Source organism: Pipra filicauda, unplaced genomic scaffold (genome assembly GCF_003945595.2).
Source record: "Pipra filicauda isolate LSUMZ 115617 unplaced genomic scaffold, ASM394559v2 scaffold177_size2800117_pilon, whole genome shotgun sequence".
In the NCBI taxonomy this organism is placed as follows: Eukaryota; Metazoa; Chordata; class Aves; order Passeriformes; family Pipridae; genus Pipra; species Pipra filicauda.
The window spans coordinates 2,230,550-2,242,097 of NW_024104284.1; the positions used below are offsets into that span (position 1 = coordinate 2,230,550).

At 38.0% G+C, this 11,548-nt stretch overlaps 1 protein-coding gene across 3 annotated transcripts in view; it reads right to left on the bottom strand.

The window, feature by feature from the left end:
- Positions 1 to 11,548, bottom strand: part of STAU2 (staufen double-stranded RNA binding protein 2) — a 171,721-nt gene that overhangs the window by 34,405 nt on the left and 125,768 nt on the right. The window lies entirely within an intron of this gene.

The following is an 11,548-nucleotide window of genomic DNA, read 5'->3' on the forward strand; positions in this document are numbered from 1 at the left end:
GGACAGGCTCCTGCTTCACTTGTGTGACCTTACCCTGGGAGAGAGCTTTCATGGAGTGAGGATTTCACACCGTTTCCCCATGCAAGCACAGTCCCGGCAGCAGAAAGTCACCGGGTTCCACCCTGAGACTGGGTTTCCGCATGGTCCCTGCAGCCATCATGGCACTGCTGGCAGAGATTACTAATTACGGCCACATGGGACTGTAGTGCTGACACCTGCCCACCCAGACAGAAACCTGCAGCTTCCTTCAGAGGGGCCTCCTGCAGACATCACATCTGAACAGCTGTCAATCATCCATGCCCCAGGCCAGATTTGTGCAGATGACCTGCAAGTGAAATACTTCCCCCTACCAATCCCTGGTAGCCACCGAGGGCTCTCTTTAACAACATGAGATATCACTGTGTCAAACAGAAATGGTACTGATTATGAACCAAAAGTTAAGTTTTGTTTCCTAACAAATATTTATATCAGAGAAGAAGGCAACTCAATCAGTGACCTGTTCTTTGCTTTTAGTTTTCTTTTAGCCCACTGATTCTCAAGACAGCAATAGCTATAGGAATCACAGCTCCCTAGGGCCTGGCAGCTCCACAGTCCAGCAAGTGTGCCATATTACTGTGCCTGAGGTTAGGCCCTGGTGAAAAAAGAGCAGTAAGAAAGCTGAGCAGTGAACATCCAAGGGGACCAGGGATCAAAGGACACTCCATCTTCTGGCTTTGGAGGGGTGATAACAGGACAAGCAAAGTCTGTCTGCTAATATGGTCTGGAGATGGTATCATCAATGGGGACTTCTTAACCAACACTGAAGGCAAAAACCCAAACCAAAATATGAGCTTGAAAGTATGTTAATGTTTAGCTATTCATAGCCCAGCTGATCTGTCAAGCCATGTACTTGCTCCCTCTGCCAACAAAATTATAAGGATCTAGATACTTGGGATTACATATGAGAGAGAAATTTTAATGAATTCAATATGACACCTTCATGTTGCTTATTTTATATGGCTACTCAAATACATATATTTTAAAAATATAAATGTATTCCTCCTGTGGGGAGACAAAAAAATGGCTATTGGCCTGCTGTTGAAAAACAGCTTATGTGGCAATTTTTAGCTAGATTTGGTTTAAAAATGAACTATGCACTTATAAAAAATGCATATTTTTCTAAAGAGAGACTTTCAAAGAGTCTTTTGAAAATTAGCTATGCATTGGAGCCAAATATTTCACAAAAAGAACTTGGAAACAATATACTGGTATTCTTTCTTGGATTACTCTCAAACGGAGGCTTCCGACTATAATAGTATGCAGCACTTGCATGATAGGGACAATTGCCTTGGAACTGAGAAATCATTTCTGCAAAGCACTAAAAATGCTGAAGATCAGCACTTTGTGGGTGACACTGCTGATTCTTTCTGGGACTAGTTAGTTGCTCAGACACTCAAACTGACTTAGTGCTACTGATGTATTTCAAATGTTAAACATAATCTTCAGATCTTAATACTACTTCAGCAAATGATTGTTCCTTCTAGCATCTACAGATAAATCCTTTAAAGTGCCTTCTGCAACAGACCAGTGTTTGTGAGTATACAAAAATACTTCAAGAAAAGCTACGGATTAACTCTTGGTCAAGGTATGTGTAACATGTAAAACTGTATTTTACTGGAAGCAGTTAAATCTATTGCTTGGGAATGGATGAATTACTTTTATAGAGAAAACACTTACGAAAAAATAATCAGGTAGATGTTTGTGGCTTAACAAGATTTAATGGTAAACAGAGGATCTATTTTAGAAGGCATATATGGACTACATAATTTTACAATGTCTTAGACTGTTTAATTATTCAGAACAATTTAACCATCAGCTTTTCCTACTCAGCTGCAACACTTCTAAAAAAAAGCTAATACTTACACATTAAAGTGATATTCCAGATAAGTAACTAGACTCCAAAAATTTTATGGTGAAGATTTAGAAAAGGATTAGCATAAGTAGCTGTACCGGTGCTGGTTGACTTTCAAATAACTACCCATGGCTTGATTTTTCAGAAAATATTTGCCCAGTTCTGAAAATCAGTTTCTCTGATGAATTTTTTTTAAACCGAAGCATTTGCGATCACAGGTCACTTGAAAATTTATTCTCACCTCCCACTAACGTTTTTTGATAACTACACTTTTTACACTTCTAACTACTAATAGTGAAACAGCGAAGAGAGAGTTTCTAAAAGTGAATCTTGTCAGCAAATAAATCATTGGTATGCCACTTAAATAGCTTCACTCTTGGCATGCTAAATATTCATGCTCTGATAAGATTTTGGCATGATCCTTTAATTACTCTTGCAAAGAACATAAGTAATTAAATCATGAAGTACTCAGAGTTCTGGGTATTGTTCCCAATCAAAGGCAATATGCCTATATGCAGAACATCACTATTGCTATTACAATGTAAATAAGGCAGTAATTCTCATAAAGAGATACCAAATAAATCACTACAGCATATTAACTCTGCAAACACTAAGTGTTTGGCTTTGTCATTCTCTGAAAATAGGGAATAATAACATCTCCTTTAAAGTGCCTATATAAAGGCTGAAGAAGTAAGCTGCTTTCCTTACGGGTTTCTCAAACTCTGTTCTACAGCACAATTGGCTTTGTGTGTGTTTGGGGAAAAGGGGTCCAAAAGCTTTGTGAATTATTCAAGAAATCTAGAAGTCTTACAGAGGATGTGCCCCAGAACACTTTGTCCCTGGCTCAGGGCCTCTGCTTAGCAGGACAGACTAAAGGAAAGCATAGTCTGAAGCCCTCTAATTGAGGCCTACTGGTGATTCTTTTCTTTGCATGGATCTCCAGCACCCACTTGCTTTCTCCCCATAGGTGCCAGTGTGGATGAAAAGCAGTCTTCTCTGCACTCCTTTTCTTTTACCGTGCTTTCTTTCCATTCTCTTCTCTCTGGACGCATGGATTAGGGTGCTAAAGAACTGGGCTCCAGGCCCCAAACTGTTTTATTCCTGCCTGTAAGTGGGATGCACACACGGAAAATTCTGGGTTATGTATGAGTAGAAGTGACCACCTACCTGTTGGTCCAATACAGAATCACAGGATCACCAAGACTGGAGGAGATCTTCAAGATTACCTAGTCTGATCATCAACCTACAGCCACCATAATCACCCCTAAATCATATCCCCAAGTGCCACATCCAGATGCCTCTTGAACATTTCCAGAGATAGTGACTCCACCAACTCCCTGGGCAGCCTATTCCAATGTCTAACCATTTTTTCAGTAATTTTTTTTTTTCAAACATCTAATCCGAGCCTCCCTGATATAATTTAAGGCAGTTTCCTCTCAGCCTTTTACCCGAGACATGGTAGAAAAGACTGACCCCCACCTCACTACAACCTCCTTTCAACCTCTTCCAGACTAAAGCAGTTGCCTCAGCTGCTCCTCATAAGACTTGTGCTCCAAATCCTTCACCAGCTTCATTGCCCTTCTCTGGATATGCTCCAGTACTTCAATGTCCTTTTTGAAATGAGGGGCCCAAACCTGAACACAACACTTGAGGTGCAGCCTTGACAGTGCCAAGTATAGGAGGATGATCACTGCACTGGTCCTGCTCACCACACTATTGTTGATACAGGCCAAGATGCCACTGGTTTTCTTGACCACCTGGGCACATTGCTGGCTGATATCAGCCACCTGTCAAACAGCATTCCCAAGTCCATTTCTTCTGAGCAGCTCTCAAGCCTCTCCTCCTCAAGCCTGTAGCAATGCACGGGGTTGTATAAATGGTTATTTACCATTGTATAAATTCTAGGGAGGGACTATAGTACAGAAACAGATATAAATGCTTAGTGTGGCCCCAGAGCCTGCTCTTGGCAGCTCCTTATTCAGCTACAAACTTATCCAAATTCTGAGAGATCATCAACACTATCTGCTGCTATGCTGTCTATCTGTTGCCAATACAGCCACAGACTGTGGAAAGGAACTGAGAACTGAGGCTAACAACCCAATCCTCAAGTTAAGCCTATTTCATAGAGATTCAACACTTGATTAGACATAGTCCATGAAACCGTAAAAAACAAAGACTGAAAGACATGAAGGCATTGGCTATGTATTTGCAGTATGGCACAATTTTTACATACATGCTCATTCCATTCCTGTCTAATGCCACTCACAAGATGGGCATATTAGAGTCACTCTTTTCCAAGCGTGTCCCATTACAAACCCAAAGTTTCATGATAAAGAAAATGGCAAATTGTGAGAATGCTCTGGAAGGCAGCAGAGCCCATGAAGTAGAGCACTGTGCCAGCGTTTATACTTCCAGGTTTGTCATGCCTATGGTGGCTAACTTTTAGAAAGTTGATGAGCGTCCTCATCCCTCATTTCCCTATCCATAACATATGCAGAATAATATCAGCTTTTTTGGTAAAGTATTTGAGATAGATATACCAGTAAAAAGGGCTATGTGATAGGCAGGTCTGTCTTTTGAAGACAGGAGTTTCACACCTCATACAACTCTCTCTTGTCAGTGGAAAGACTGAAAAAAACTCCACACTTTTCAGTTTAAACAAATCTAAACATTCTTAATCCTTGGATCACACCTGGAACTATTTATTACCAAGATCTGATCTTGTGATGGGATTAGTTCAGCCTCAGTATTACAGTTACTCCACTGTGGTTTCACTCATAACAGGGAATAAAAAATACATACTTCTGGAGTTATGTTTCATATTAGATGGTGAGCATATTTGTATGAGCCCTCATTTTCCCATTTGGCTTCAGAGGATCCCATTACAGAGTTTTGTATGGTTACTTTCTACTTCTGCATTGGGTCAAGCTTTCCCCAGGGTACACTTCTAATTCATGGTCTTCTACATTATTATTACCCTTCTGACCTAAATGATTAGCCAAAGTTTGAGGGCTGTTTTTATTAGGAGAAGAAAATTATGAAGTCAAGCATCTTTTAGGCATATCCAGTTAAAAAAACACCTCCAAAGTCACCCACACCCAATTTCACTCCTGTTTCCTTCAATGCAGGAGATAGTAACAAAAAAAATCCCTGCCTTCCCTTCTTGAAGCCTTTTCAGCCAGACTCAGACCTTTGTAGGACTGCCATATTGATTATCTAATTCTTTCTTATTTTCACTTCTTCCTTCTTTGAGTTTTTTGCTATGCTTTTTCTCCTGCTTTATCTGTTTTTCTTTCTTTTGCTTTTGGCTTTCTCTTCCAGATATACCCAATTTCCACATAGATTAATTTAATAGCCAGTCATACCCTTCTTCCTCTCAGTTCAAGTGCCTGAGTGTCCTCACATATGCTTTTGTTTCGGGAGGTGAAATGTGCTAGAGTTTAGGGTGGAGGTTGCTATTGTTTGAGCCGCTTTAGCATAAGCTTACCTGTTCCTTAGAGGAAGGATGTAACATTCACCAAGTTCCGTGGTATTTCACCCACAGATGCATGCCACAAGTTCACATTTTTGGAATGCTGTGGAGACCTTTCTGGTTTGCTCACATATCCCACTCAGCTGACTCCAGAGTCTGAAGGCAAACAACACTTCTGCTGGTTGTACCAGGGGAGTGAGTGAAGGCAGCAGTCCTGTCCTCCCCCAGCCTCCTCTCCCTCGCTGCTTGCAGGATAAACAGCTGTAATAGCTCAAAGGAAAGTGTGGTAGAGTGTCAGGAATGAGAAGTCAGGAGTGGGGGAAAGGCAGGACAGTGCTTTTGGCACTGGTGTCAGTGCACCTGGCTTGAAGTATTCATTAAACTAGCCTCATCCATTGAAATATCCTTAAACTCTGAGCAAGCAGAAATGCTTGTATAGTGGATCCCAGTAGCTGCCAGTTCTAATCTGAGAATTTGGATAGGATTGGCATGGAAAAGCTGTGAATTTTTAAATTATGGCAGTTACGTAGAGTAGCATAAGGGTCTCAATGCTTTCTGCCTGTCATAGTTAAATATCTATCCAAATGAATTACAGAATATAACAGGAAACCTGCTGCTGATGAATTCTACCATGATCCTACACTGACACAAGGGGGTTTTGGTCTTTCACAGCTTTAGCAGCTGGAACCTTAAAAATTTTAAGAAGACCACTGTGAAAGAGAGGGACAATTTAGAGTGACTTGCCCAACATTAACAGTGGCATTTGTGGCACAGCACACACATACCCATTTCCTAGCCCACCTGATCCCAGTGCTTTCCTCACAGCTGGAGTCCAACTATTATCTTGTGTCAATAAACTGTGAAAACAGCTATAGAGAAACATATCAGAGAATGCCCTGCTATTATTTCCTCTTGCAGATGTACATTTTCAAATAAAACTCCAGCATCAGTTCTTGAGGCAATATATGCAGCATTCTCTAAACTGCTTAAGCAGTTGTGCTATACCTATAACCCCAATCTATAACACAAATATTAAAGCAGAAAAAGCGTGCATAAAATCTATATTACCACATTAATCTCAAAAGGACTTTTGGCTAATATAAAATTCAGTATCATCTTCATTGATGGTTCAGGGAAATAAAGTTGTAATAAATTGCCACAAGGCAAAGTACTAATGATTGAATGAGGCTACGCAATTAAGATGTAACTTTTTAAATCACCTTTGAGGTTAAATGTAGAAGAATTATGAGTAAAAGGGCAATTAAATGCCAGACTTTTCAATCTCAGGTCTCCTCATCAAAGATTCAGTTACCTAAATTGTTTTTCACTCTTTAGAGGAAGAGCTGGGTGTAACAATATTTCATGCCCCACAAGAGGAAGTAAAGAATACTCTTTCAAACAAAAGCATTACCAGGCTATCAAAATCTTAACAAAGAAAAATAAACTGATCAAGACTGATCTACCATGGCTCTCAAGTTCCCGAATTCCTAAATGCTAACATTAGGTGATAAAAGGGAAAAGAAGTGTAAAATGTAGCCATTATCATCTTCATATCGCAACTTCAAGTAATATAAATCTTAATGAAAGGTGAGTTGCATGGGCAGTGCATTTGATATTTCTGTAACTTTCTATATAATTTCACATGGTGTATTTAAAAATACTTTCCTTTTGAAATAGTTTAGGATTTATTTTTGAAGAGAAAAATGGATTTACTTATGCTCTGATTCTGCTTATATGTCTGACTGACTTTGAATAAAACTATTCAAATTTAAGTGTATTCAAGACTGTCAAACCAATTTAAATTTTTTTCAAGGCACATATGAAAAATCTAATACTTACTGACTGAAAAACTAAACTAGTGCCAATCTACAATCATTCATGAAAGTTACAGAAATATGCTATGCATAGTATTGAAAATAGTAACCTTCTTCTTAATTTTTTTTCTTTTTCCAAATGATGATGTGCTACTACATTGGTATAAATCAGTATCAGAATTTTGTATTGTTATATCATATCCATCCAAAGTTTCCAAGGCATGTTAAGATGGAGCAATTTGACAGCCTGACTTGTTTTGTGAGGTTTTGTGCCCCTATCTCTAGCACGAAAAGAATGGGGGACATAAGAAAAGAAGTTTCTCACCCAAGATCAGTAATATTTCTATTTCTGCACTGTAAGATTTAGGCTACTATATCTGCATCATATAAACAAATAAAGACCACATGCAATTTTCCCTTGGGCAGAATGAAAAAGGGAGAAAAGAAAGAAGAGAAATAAGCATATTTGACAGATGCTAGTCACATCATTTACTACATGATAAGCTGTTAGAAGGCGTATCTATTTCAAAACAACTAAATAAATTCAAAATTCACACCAGTTTGTTGCGAGAGCTCACAGTTTTTATTTTAGACTTGGAATGTGCTATTTTGCTCTAACTTAAAATAGCCATACACAACCCTCCTTTAAAAAATACCACACCAAAAAATGGTCCCTTAAAATACACAAGACAAAACTGATTCTCTTAGTGACTGAAGTGAAACCAAAGTATCTCTAAATAAAAAATTACTTAAAGAGTGGATAGAAGAGTTTAGGAAGATGGGAGGAAAAGAAGTATATTAAAATGCTGTGCTTTTTACCTTATGCAAAATAGACATCTTTATCCTCTCTCCATTTACACCACTAATGCTGTAGCAACAGTTGCAACTGTACTGTATGAGTTTCACTGTACATCAGTTTAAGTCATTAATGTTATTTACTACTGCCATTCTCATCAGAGTGAAAAATCAGTATTCTGGCTTTCCATAAACTTACAAGCCTCCTCCTAGAGCTGTTTACAAGAGCCTTTCCAGCTTAACATTTCTGAGATATGTAGGCAGCTTTCCTGACACATGGAAAAGAGTGCGAATTACTGGAGTATCCAGCATCATAAAACACGGTCACTGATATAAAACTGAAAATGTACATACCAGCTTTTTATTGTGCGTTTACAGCCCAATTCAAGTTTATGAATAAAGTTTCATTAAAAGTTGAATTATTGCATATTGGATGCACTGGCATTATATTAACGCTAAACCAAAAACCAGAATCAACTTCATTTCTCTTGGCTCTACATAATGGAGCTTCTCTCTGTACATCTGTAATTTTTAAAAATTCCTCCTGCTTCTACAACAACCTTCTGCTAATTTTCTTCAATTTTCTGCTCCACTAACTTAAAAGTCATTTCCTTAAGAAAACAGATGACAGACAACCTGAGTGACTGATTATATTGTGCCATCACTTTGTTTTTTCTCTGAGGCCTTGGTTTAAGAGGATGGATGTTAGTGTAAATGACAGAAAGGGGAGCTTCGCATAGGATTTCAGTTCTGTTCAAAGACAAGCTAATGCAACCTTGCTGAGGTGCAATCAACTTGACAAATGGATGCTGTGCAGCCCTGTGCCTCCCACTGAAACCCGAGAGTCTGATTTACACAATATTCCCCCTGTAAACGGAGGGAAGCCCAAATTCCAATCAGACTTAACGCTGCTTGGCTGTATAATGGGTTGATCTGATAATTCCTCCCATATAATGAAATCTGATAATAGTGGGAAAAAATACATCAGAGAGAATGGAATACATTAATGAACTTGTAAAAATACACTTAAGTCTTAACAGATTTAATAAACAGAGGAAGGATGGCTCAAACCAGGAGTCTTCATATGTGGTCAGCAGTTCTCGGGTTTAACAATAAAGCTGACTGAAAATACAGAGTTTCTATTTACAATTGACTACATTCACCACACCTTTTTTCAGATGGCCAGGAAATGAAAAAAAAAAAAAGCATTTAAATATCAAAGTGAGCTTTGTAATATGTTTACATGTCTTGCCTTGTTCTGTTTCCCCTTCAAACTAAACTAATTCTATGATACAAGCTGTTTTCTCAGGGAAATGTGAGTCAGATAGAAATGTTTTCCTACCCGAAAAACAGAGTTTCACTTACTGACTGGAAAGAATAGGAAACATTTGCTTTTAGACTTTTAAGATTTTTTTTGGACTTTAAAAACAAAGATAATTCCATTTCAAAACGCTTTTCGCACAAGTTAGACAGCTGGCACAAAAATTAACTGAATGTTTACACTACAAAAATGTCTCAGAAATCTCTATTAACATCAGTGGATTTTGTGTATTGTAATAAACTACTCAGATGGTCATTGTTCTCTGCAAATAAATATTTTGCCTTAGCAGCTACAGTTGCGACCAGAAGCTGTTCTCACACATCTACAAGTTGAGTAGTGCAGGATTTTTAGGGTTTTATTTACTTTGCTGTTGTCACAAATAAAAGAAAAAAAGAAAAAACTTAGGCAAACATTTCATGCTGAAGTGAATGGATTTCAACAGCTGCTGATTTGGTGACATCAAGAACCCCAGTGGAGATGTCCTGCTGAATTAACGTCTTGGAAATGTTAAAAAGAAACTTCAAACAGCCCTTGTTTAGCAGGCGGTCGAGGCTGGCTCTCGGTGGGGATCATGTGAAGACTAGCAGAGCAGTCACTCAGTCATGAATCAGACTTGTCAATAGTTGCCTATTTTCTCAACAGGTGTCTCAATCACACGTCATAATCCTTCCCCCCACAGGCTTCTGTTTAACAGAAATGGCTATTGCACAGGACCCTGGTTTTCCTTGTATGAGACATATACTGACTTCTTAATAAGCAGCTCCCTCCTCCAGCCTCTACTGAGCTTTATACTTGGTATAAACATGTCTCTCTCGCCTGCGTGAGCTAGCAGGAAAAGAACGAGAGCTGTAACACAGGAGCAAGGAAGCTTTTAATCCTTTGTTATTGCTGAAGATAAGCACGGCAAACACCGAGCGATCATTCGCTGTTTTGTCAGATAAATATGAAGGGCTGTTACATTGAGGTACCCTTTGTGAATCCCTACACATTTGGTACTTGGACAGAAAAAGGCCTCACTGACATAAAAGATCTTTCTGTAACTAAAGATGTAGGGAAGTGTTTCACATTAACTAAATAAAAAAATTTAAAAGTTTAAATTAAAAACCCAGGAAGCCATTTTCAAGTAGGTTTTTGTTGTTTTTTGGGGGTTTCTTGTGGTTTTTTTTTTAATAACTAGCTTTCAATCATGACTTTTTGCAGAATTTTTTGTTATTAATTTTCTTAAGTTTTGAAATCCTCATTTCTTTTATAGGACTCACACACACAGGTAATTACAGAAGTAAATCAAGTCCTCTGGGTCCCAGAAGAAATACAAGTATTAACAGAAAATTTTAAATTACATACAGTTTTTAACCTATAGAAAAGTGCTTATGTCTGTGCTTATATCTGTGCTCTTTGAACCACATCAGTATTGAGCAAAACAAAAAGATTTTAAGAAAATTTTTTTTGCTTTTCTATCAAAAAGCAACAAACCAGTAAATATTGTACAAAGCATATTAAGCTCGTACAAATTATATAATTTATAACGTATCACCAAACTACTTTGGGCTTCCTCTTGTTACCTTTATTTTCCAATTTTACCTATTATATGTACACAAAATACTGATGAGCTGAAGTAATCTTCTGTATTTCTAGGCCAGTCTCTTCTTGTATCAGTGGAAGAAGTATGCTCATAAGATAATGTGGGCTGGTTAGTAGCAGCATGCTTCACTTTTGTAGTAACAGCTCCTGTAGAAACTACAGCTTCTACATGACTTGCAAATTAAACATAAAAGGAGATTTACAAAAAAATATATCAGCTTTATGCAATGTTTTGAGATCATAAGCTCCCTTGTACCAGACTTTATAAAAAAGTTCCCTAAGGAAGGTAAACTCTGCAAATGTAGCATACAACATAATAATTTCCAAATACCTTTGAAATTCATGTCAAATGAAGTTAGACAGTAAAACTAGTGTAGTTTGATCATTCCAGCTGTATGTCAAAATTCTTCCACATTGCTGAATAACATGAAAGTGCAGCACCAGTTTCTGTCACCCTCAATTTAAAAACTTTTGATATACTACCTTTGAGCGTGGAGTTGTTTAAATACTATCTCTAACATCAGTAAACTGCATGTACCACCTGCACCAGGACTTGAATTACTGAAACACAACACTACACAACTAAAGAGATCTTCTCAGATTTCAGCAGAAAAAACCATTGTTCTGAAGAAATTTATATCAAAAGAAAATATTTCAATTATATTTCAAATGTG